At 51.0% G+C, this 9,674-nt stretch overlaps 1 long non-coding RNA gene across 1 annotated transcript; it reads left to right on the top strand.

Moving 5' to 3' along the window:
* Window positions 1-1,076: 1,076 nt before the first annotated feature.
* LOC128812252 (uncharacterized) lies at window positions 1,077-2,675 on the top strand. Its single transcript, XR_008438665.1, has 3 exons — window positions 1,077-1,281; window positions 1,372-1,456; window positions 1,904-2,675. It is a non-coding gene; the product is annotated as an uncharacterized LOC128812252 (long non-coding RNA).
* Window positions 2,676-9,674: the final 6,999 nt, after the last annotated feature.

The raw sequence follows: 9,674 nt of genomic DNA on the forward strand, positions 1-9,674 counted from the left end.
TGAGCTTAACTGAGCTTTTCTTCCCTTCAAAACAGGACTTGCAGCAGGAACTCCAGTTCAGAGGTGTCTCTTAGAAGGACACAACCTCACTGCATTTTGCCCATTTATGAAGATAATCTGAGAGAGACAAGGCATTTCCCCTTCAAAGATGAGGCAACACTCACTGCATCCTTCGTAGAGACTTTTGGGTTTACTTCAGCTGGAAATTCAGTGTCTGGGGATGCAAGTCTCAGCTTGCAAAACCAATAGCATAAGAACAAGCAGGCTAAATGCTGAAAATCACAGGAAAAAGCCCACCAGGAGACAAGCTTGCAGCTGGAAATGACTGCAGTTCCTTCCTTTTTAATGTTTTTCACCATCACCACTGTTGTCAGTCATTGTTAGGCATTAAATTGCATAAAATACAAGCCCTTGGAAACAAACATCAGTGCTTATCAGCCTATGTCAAAAGTCAATTTTTTCTTTACAGCAATTTCGCCTGGAAATTACTTCTGGGAAGCTGCTCACTGCAGCTCAGCCCTGGGCTCCAGAGGCACAGGGACAGGAGCCACCTTCTTCTCCCTTCTCCCCAGATCCTGCGGGTTGGCTTTATTATCATGGAATGGGTTGGGTTGGGAGGGACCTAAAAGTTCATCCCACTCCATCCCTGCCCCTTCCACTAGACCAGGTTTTTCCAAGTCCTGTCCAAGCTGGTCTTCACTTAAAGAGAAAAATCTCCTGTCAGGTTTGACTTTTATTTTAAAAGGCTTAGGACAGGTCATATGTGAGGTCTGAATTACTAAATTAGCACCTACAGTCACAGGCATGGGGAAATGAAAGATCTTAGGGGATTTATACTGTTAATAAACCCCTGTGAGTGTGTGCCTGACAAACAGCTTGTGAATTAACCTAATAAACAACCACTGGTTGTTGATACATTGCATCTGGGTTGAAATTGAAGGAGTAGAGATGGGTTGAGCTGCCTCCTGCCTACGGAATCACAATGGGCATTATTCCTTTATGATATCAGCATCCACTGCCCAGGACACACGAGCTGTGAGTCACTTGCAAGGTGCTGGGTTTCCACCATCTCTGTGAGGTCCAGTTTACATCAGCTCCTCACAGAGCTCAGGAAAATCCAGACCAAACTTTACCTGTCAGCTTTGACAGAGATGGAGGTGACGCATTTCCAAAAGGAAGAAAAGGTGGTAATGTTGAGATATGGCATCGTTATGTGGAGTTGACTTTTATTCAAGCTCCAGAAAATGCTGCCTTAAATGCAGTGATGTTGGAAAGGTCCAGGTGAGTAAGTTCATATTAACAGAACCATGGAATGGTTTGGGTGGGAAGGGATCTTACATCCCATTCACTTCCACCCCCTGCCATGGGCAGGGACAACTTCCACCATCCAAGGTTGCTCCAAGACCTATCCAACCTGGCCTTGGACACTTTCCAGGATGCTGAGAGCTGCATCCAGGTATGTAAAATGCTGAATGGGAGTGCTGAGGAAGGGAGTTCTCCAGGTTTGCCTGCAGCCTGCGACAGGTGAGGCAGAGCACCTCCTTTCCCTCCCTATCCAGCAGCCCGGCTCTGGTAGTCGAGGGCAAATGACAATCGGATGACAATTCCAGACAGGAGGCAACATGAGAGGACAACTCCAGAAACCTGAGGTCACTTAGCCACTGTCCCAAAGCTTAACCTTGACCTTATGACCACTGGCTCCAGCTGCAAACCCTAAATGGGATATTTTGTAAGCACCCTGTAATTCTTCCTTCCTCACCATGCAGACATGGAGCAGCAGACCCTTCAAAAGCTAAACACTCCTGATTCATATAATATGCAGTATAAACTTGATTTTTTTGGCTGCTGCTGCCTTCCTATCCTCAAAGCCAAACCCCCACAGAGCCTTCTGTCCTTCCCACAGAAGGTGGAGTAATGTCCTGTACCAGCCAACCACCTCCTGGCAACCTCAGGGTCTCAGTTTTGGCAGAACAACCCAACTACGTTTTCAAGGTGAAGACCTCAGAGGACAAGCAGGGCTGTTGGCCCTTTGTGGTTGTTGAATACATCCCAAAACCCCACAACACCGCCCAAAAAATCCTTCACAGCAGAACTTTTTGGCTAAGGACTTAGGATGATTCACAGCTGTATTTGACCCAGCCTTGGCTCCTTGATCTGACGCTGTCTTTCCATGTGACCTTGGGGAAACCACTTAGTGTCTGATAATTAGAGACTCTTAAACTGATTATTAGAGATTCTTAAACTCATAAAAGTGTTATGAGATGGCCAAGGTGGGGTGGAGGTGGAAGAGTCTCCAGAAGTATGTAAACCAGATTGATTTGAAAATCAATGTGATGCTTTCAAAAAATGAAATGCCTTTGATCCTCTGGCAGCCTCACCACATCTCCTGGACCCCTGTCTGTAACAGCAGAAGCCAAGGAGTGAGCAGTAGACTTCATTCCTCTTGGAATTTTCATTAAATTCATAAAACAGTCCCTGAACTGAAGGAGAATGGCATTGTCCCCTCAGTGACCCCTCAGCAGGAGGGAAGAAGGGGTTGCACAGGCCCAAGGCACGCTTGCAGAAGCACCTTGTCCCCCACCACGGGGACAAGCAGAGCCCACCCCTCAGGTTGGGCCATCTGCTCTGCCAAAATCATAACTCACTGCCAATAACCTTAATTAAAAATATTAATGCTGGAAAAGTGTGCCTGGAAAGTCTGCAGCGCCATTCTGCTCTCCCTCCAGTTGCTGGGTAATTGCAATAATTCCTGTGTCTCGGGGAGGATCACTCCCCAGAGCCTGCCTTCCCGTGCCTCCAAGTGCAAAATGCTTTATTATTTTCCAGGCTGGCTCTGCCACCAAGGTGGTGGCACTTTATTAGGAAGAGGGAGAATGGATATCAGGCAGAACCCATTATGTACTGGGAACAGGGCCATGCACAGGAGCTGCTGCTGAGCTGCTCATTCAGGAGCTTCCCATGTGCTGGGAGGAGAGGGAGCAGAGGATACACTTCCCCCTTCCTGGCAAAGGCCTGCCCTGGCAGTGGGAGATGGAACAGGACATTTCCCAGCAGCAGGCTCTCCCTCCTCCTCCTCCTCCAGGATCAGCTGGAGCAGCAAGGAGCATGCAAAGGAGCAAAGAGGAGAAAATCAGGCTCCAAAATGCAGAGGTTGGGGGAAATGCTGAGGAAAATGCTGCTCCTGCTCTCTGGAAAACTTGGGCTGAGCTATTGCACATGGGAATAACTCCAATGGAGGAACCACCATGAGAAAGAGAGAGGAGTTGCACATGCATCACACCTTTAACTTCCTGCTTGTGTAAGAAACAGAGTTCTCTTTGCTGCCATGTGAGGTCAGGATCTCAGCTGGGATAAACCGGGATGTTTCACTGCCTTAATTCTCTCCAAAAGACCTCTGAAAGCAACAACCCAAACCTACTCCTGCTTCCCAAATGCCTCTTCCCCCCAAAACATGAACCCACTGATGCAACACTGCAGCAGGGGGAGTTTTATATGCAGAAATATTTGAGAATTTTTAAGTAGAGAAACATATGGAAAAGCAAATTAATAGGATAACTTCCCTTAATGCAACTTTTTGAATTCTGAGTGTGTCCTCTACCTCTGATCCATCTTTTCCCAGTGTGTCCTGCTCTCAGCACACATCAGGAAAACAGAACATGCCCCTGAGTGTTTTCCCTTGGCCTTTCCACCAGGAACCCCACGGCAGTCAGGGAGACCCAGCCCCAGCTCACTGCTGCAGTCCCTGCAGGGATCTCCCCATTTCACAAAACCCCAGGATGGTTTGGGTCAGAAGGGACTTTAAACACATCCCATTCCATCCCCTGCCATGGGCAGGGACACCTTCCACTATCCCCGGTTGCTCCAAACCCTGTCCAACACAGCCTTCGACATTTCCAGGGTTTAGGCAGCTACAGCTTCTCTGTTTTGGGTTTGTCACTCCAGACAGCCCCATTCCCACCTGCACAGGAGACAGGGAAACACCCAGCGCTAAGGACAAGCTGAATTTCCCTCTGCCAGTAGCGTGGCACTTGCAGGAGAGCACTCCCAGGCACAACAAATAAATAAATAACTGATAGCTCAAATTAATCACCCAGCCCGTGCAAGCCAAGCCCTCAGCGCTCGCTGGCGGGGCGAGTTAATTACCACGCTGCCAGCAGATAGGCCATGAATCCCGTCAGGCTGTGACAAGCCCCAGTGCCAGCGCCACCCTTCCCAGCGGAGCCTTCCCGCCTGGCATTGCTGTCACGTCGCTCCGTGATGAGGCTGTGATGAGCACCCCAGGAGCAGCCCTCATAAAGTTCCCCTATTCACAGGAACTTTTGTCTGCTTTATTACATTATGTATTCCTCGGAGACGGGCTGGGAAAGCAGGAATGATTAGTGTTCCATTTGCAAACACATATTCCTGAGTGCAAAGTGATTGCAGAGCATGTGCCCCTCTAGCTTTAGGTAAAGCTGGGTTTAGCTCCATGAAGAAATACGGAACAGCGGTGTAAGGTATGGAAAAATCTCATTCCCTATCCTTCATAATGTGGTGAGGTAAGAATTGTGGTGAAATCACATTTTTCCCACTTTAATTTTGGGTACATTTTCACTCTGGAGAAATTTTTATCCCAAACGTTCTGAATTTTTCACAGAGATGTGAAAATGTTTGGGGGCAGCAATTGCTCAGCAAAATGTTGCCTTATGGTACAAGAATTTCCCACCAAGAAGAGCCACACAGAGTCCCAGAGTGTGTGAAGCTGGAAGGGACCTCAGTGGGTCCATCTGCTCCAGCAGGGCCATCCCAGAGCCCGTGGCACAGCCCGTGTCCAGACAGCTCTGGGATATCTCCAGTGAGGGAGGCTCCACACCCTCTCTGGGGTCTGTGCAGGGCTCTGTCACTGCCCAGGAAAGTTCTTCCTCATGTGCAGGTGGAACTTCTGGGCTCAGTCCCTGCCCGTGGCTCTGGTGCCATTGCTGGGCCCCCAGAGCAGAGCCCGGGCCCTGCTCTGTCCCCTTCCCCTCCAGAGACAGCCAGGGACACCCAGGGACACCCAGGGACACCCAGGGACACCCAGGGCTGAGGCCCCTCTCAGCTGGGGCCCCTCTCCAGGCTGAGCAGCCCCAGCTCCCTCAGCCTTTCCTCATCAGGGAGATGCTCCGGGCCCTTCCTCCGCAGCCTCTGCGGGCCCCGCTCCAGCAGCTTCACATCTCAACAGAAATTAATTCCTGCGCATTGGCAATGCTTTCCCTCAGGAAAATTCCTTTCCTTGTGAAGATCCAATGTAGCACTGCTCTGTGACAAAAGCCACCGACTCTGCCTGATCCCGAGGCAAAACATCCAATCTGTGCCGTTTGTATTAACTCATTACATCCAACATGAATCCCTTTCTCCCTGAGTACCTTAAGGAAAAGCATTCCTGGTCCAAAGAATCAGCTTTGCAATGTATTTCCAGGAGCTATTTTCTCTACAAACTGCAGCTGGAAAATGGTGCAGTCCTCACCCCTGGAAAGCCAGGCTGGCAGCGGGTGATCCCTCGTGCTCCCTCAGGAGACAGGCTCACAGAGCCCTGAGAGCACAGTGGGAAAAGCTGGAATGGGAATGTGAGAGCAGCTTCAGTGGCTGTTCTCAGCTGGGCCAGCAGCTCCCAGAGCTGTCCCTACGGGCCGACTTTCTCAGCAGGAGCAGCAGAGCCATGCCACATCCACAGAGCTGTGTCTTTGATCTTCAGGATCCTATGAATACCAAGCTTGGGATTTGCATTTTTCAGGAGCAGAGGTACAACAGCTCCAGATGCTTCTTAATCCCTTCATGTTACAGCTGTAAAAATGCAGGTGAGCTCCTTAAGTGAGCCCTAAAGAGAAGGGAAAGCCTGACACCACCTTCAGAAATCCTGTTAGCCCCAAAGGTCCAAGTCCCCAGGTCTAGGATTTTCTTTTCCCATTACACTGGCCCTGTACCAGGGTCATATTTTTATTTATATTTAATGCACAGCAAAAGTTGGCTGCATATTGCTAAAACACCCCACTTTAAGGAGGTTGCAAAAAGAAAAGAGGGAAAATCCAGCTTCCCTTTGAATATTCTTCTAATGGAAGAGGAAACCATTGTGGTTTCCATTTGCTCCCTTTTAGTGCAAAGGCCTTTGCAGCCCACTGTGAGCAAGACCCTGCAGGTATTGTGGTATCCAGATCCTTGATCCCCTTTCAGCAACTGGAATTTAATCTCTGCATTTCAAACATACCCCAAACCTGCTCAGTATTCCAGAGATCACAACAGGGCCTTCGGAGCAGCAGCCCTTAGGAACAGGAAACAAGGCCAACACAACAGCTCTTTTCTGTGGAGGAAGTTATTTCCAACACCCCTGCTGTGGCTTTGGGGGTTACACCCTTTGGACCGTGGTTGGGGGACCTTGGCAGCAGCTCCCACCGATCCCCGAGGCAGCTGCCAGCATTTCGCAAGATGAATTTACAAATCATCCATCACCAGCAATTCCAACGATTTAATTAGACCCAAATTACTTTATGTCTTCGAAAACATCACAAATCTTGCTGGAAAAGATCCTGTGCATGTGTACAGACTTGCCAGCAAGGAATTGTTTCCTCCTGCCAGAAGTGCGGGAGCGCAGCATTCCTGGCCCCAGCGGCTGGCGGGCAAAGCCAGCGGAAGATTCCAGTGCCTGCCTGGACCGGAGCCCGCGGGAAAAGGGAGCTACAGCCTTCATCCTCCTCCAGCAGAATCCTCTTCCCAGCACGCTCCCTGCAGCCTCTGCGCTCGTTCCCGGAGCCTTGCTGGGAGGTTTCGGCTCCTCGCCGGCAACGGGAGAGCAGCAAAGGCAGCAGGACTCACCCAGAGCCTCAGCCAGAATCACAACAAAGAACCGGAGGGCTCCCTGATTTGTTCCAGACCGGGCTGGCCCCCGCACAGCCGCTCAGCCCCGTGCCAGAGAACACAAATCCAAAAACCCCACGCGTCAGGTGCTCCTGCTGCCTCCGGCAGCGCCGGGGTCACGCGTCCGAGCTGGGTGGGCTCCTCCGAGCAGCGGCTCCCCGGCCCCCGTGGGCTCGGTCCTGCCGAGCGCAGGGAGCCCGGGAACAGCTGCGGGGCTGGGGAGAACCGCCTGGTGAGAGGCTGGGGCTGCTGAAACGATTAACAGAAATCCGAGCCCAGTGGGAACAGGGCTACCGCCGGGATTATTCCCTGGCGAGTCGTGCATTGATCTGAAAGCTGCGCTGGGATGGTGCAGGCAGCTCTCGTTCGCAAAGAGCCGTGCCAGGCACCTCCAGGAGGAGGTTTACAGAGGGGTGTGTGCCCTGTGTGTGACACACGTGTCACTCATGGGCAGGACTCTGCTCCTCCCTGCCTAGGGCAAACCTTTGTAAGTGGCGGTGCCATGAAAGCCACGATGGTTAAGAGCACCTCCAGTTTTACACGTGGGTTCCTTCAGGGAAATAAAATAATAAAGTGCCCCAAAGGTGGCAAGACACCCAGGAAGTTGTTCATGAGATGAAATAGGAAAATAAACTGGGAGGCAAATGCTCCATCCTCTGCCTTGGAAGAAAATCAGAGGTGCTGCTTTATCCCAGTCTTGCCAATTGCTGAGGCTGTGGCTGTTCACCCCTGGAAGTGTTCCAGGCCAGGTTGGATGGGGTTTGGAGCAACCTGGGATAGTGGAAGGTGTCCCTGTCCACGGCAGGGGGGTGGGACTGGATGAGTTTTGAGGTTCCCTGCAACCCAAATCCCTTGCAGCCTTGGATAAATAGAGAGAAAACAGGAGAGGCCCTTGGGAGAAAGGGTGGATTTGAATACACATCACAACTCCAACTATACTATTTGGTTTGTCCAATAGGGAAAAGAAAGGCCAGGAAGACAGATGTGGAGACCCAAAGCTGGCTCCAGAGGACCTGGAAGCAGAGCAGATGCTAAGGGGCAGCTCATGTCCCTAACTGGATCAATGCAGGCAGAGCTGAGCCAGCCCTGCCACAGGCACACACCACCCAGCCAGGAGAGGCTGCTCTGCCCAGGCAGGCTCGCAGCTCCGGGATTCCTGTCCCACCCCCTTCCTCAAAGGCACTTCATCACCTGCAGCCCCACAGCTGGTGATCTGCTGGGATCTGATCCTAAAGTCACTCCAGGACATCTGCCTACACAGGAAACATGGGCATCTGGGAGAAATTCAACCAAAATTCCCTGAGCACTGTATTCCAGAGCTGCCCCTTAGGAGGCAATTCTGTTAGGGACAACTCACAGCAGCCTGTAACCACGGTGTCCGAATAGCTGAGTACAGCCTGTTTTCTCCAAAATCCATAGGAAATCTAGCTTCACACACTCCTGCTTCTGCTTCCAGCTGTGTTTGGGAGCAGGGAAGCCTCCTGCCACCTGAGCTCTGCACTTTGGAAAGACCTTGTGTGCCCAAGTCATTCCAGCCACGGAGAAAGGCCATGTTGGCAGCAAAACATTTGCAGGCTGCTGCAAACCCATTGACCTCCATAGTCCTGGGTCCTGCTGCACTCTTTCCCATTTTTTTCCCCTCTGTTTTTTAATCAATGTGCCTCGTGTGATAGATCAAAGGACTTAAAGCCAAGGGAAGGCGCTCCAGGCTTTGGCAGGAGCAGGGAATGAGACAGCCAGTCCCGCCTATGCAGGCGGCCCAGAGGGGCTGCAGATATTCATTTAAAAATCACATTGCAAGGTTTGAACAGTGCCATTTGTTTCAGCCTTTCATTCTCAGCTCTTCCATTTCCCTGTTCAATCGCAAGGAAAGAGCCCCACGGCCAAGAAGTCCCACCCGGCTCCGGATCCGCAGGCTCCGGATGTTCGGCTGCTCCATCCCTGGCTGCCTCCTGCGGATCCCCAGCGCTCAGCGAGAGCCACAGTGCAATTAATTCTCTTGCAATAATAGGGCAGCACAAATTACCAAGCAGACTCTTGTAGCAATAAAAATATAATATACTGAGTCTGACTTGCAAAGTCCCGGCACTAAACGTCTCTCTTTTGGAGGACTTCCATCTTTATATTCCTGCCTCTTAGTTCCTCTTCCTTTTTTCTCAGCCTAATATGAGTCTCAATTCCAGAGCATTCAGCCCAGAGCTATAAATTCCTTGTGCGAGCCATGTCAGACCCAGCAGTCCCTTGGTTGGATTGGGAACATTGAGTTTCATCCACCCATGTTTTGGCTCATGCCCAGCAGGGAGGTTTTGCTCTTCCAAGATATTGGGAGGAGAGGAAAAAGGTCCAACCAGGATGATGGGGACCCAGGATGGATTTAATGGAGAAAACTACAGGAAAGACACAGCTCCGGAGGGCACCTGCCTGGAAATCTCTGCCACAGCAAGGTTGGCTGGCACTTAATGGCAGTAGGGGATGGGAGAGGGCAGGTCCAAGGAAAAGGGAGTGACTATTCCAGGGGAGGGCTCAGCAGGACTTCCAGGCAAACTGAAGGGTTCCCAGCAGTCACACAGCTCTGACAGTGCCTGGAGGGATAATTCCCTTCCACCATCCCTCTGTGAGGCTCACTGGAAAAACTACAGACTGCTGCAACCTGCCTGGGCTTAAGGAATGTTTTAGTCTGGGCTTTATAACTCTGTGGTTTGGTGTAAGCTTAATGCTTTGCCCTGGCTTACAGGGAGCTGGCCTGGGCTCCCAAAACACGCTATGGTGTCCTCGTGCTCCTGTCAGCAGGCACGGACTCTGGG

This window comes from Vidua macroura, chromosome 10 (genome assembly GCF_024509145.1).
Source record: "Vidua macroura isolate BioBank_ID:100142 chromosome 10, ASM2450914v1, whole genome shotgun sequence".
Classification (NCBI taxonomy): Eukaryota; Metazoa; Chordata; class Aves; order Passeriformes; family Viduidae; genus Vidua; species Vidua macroura.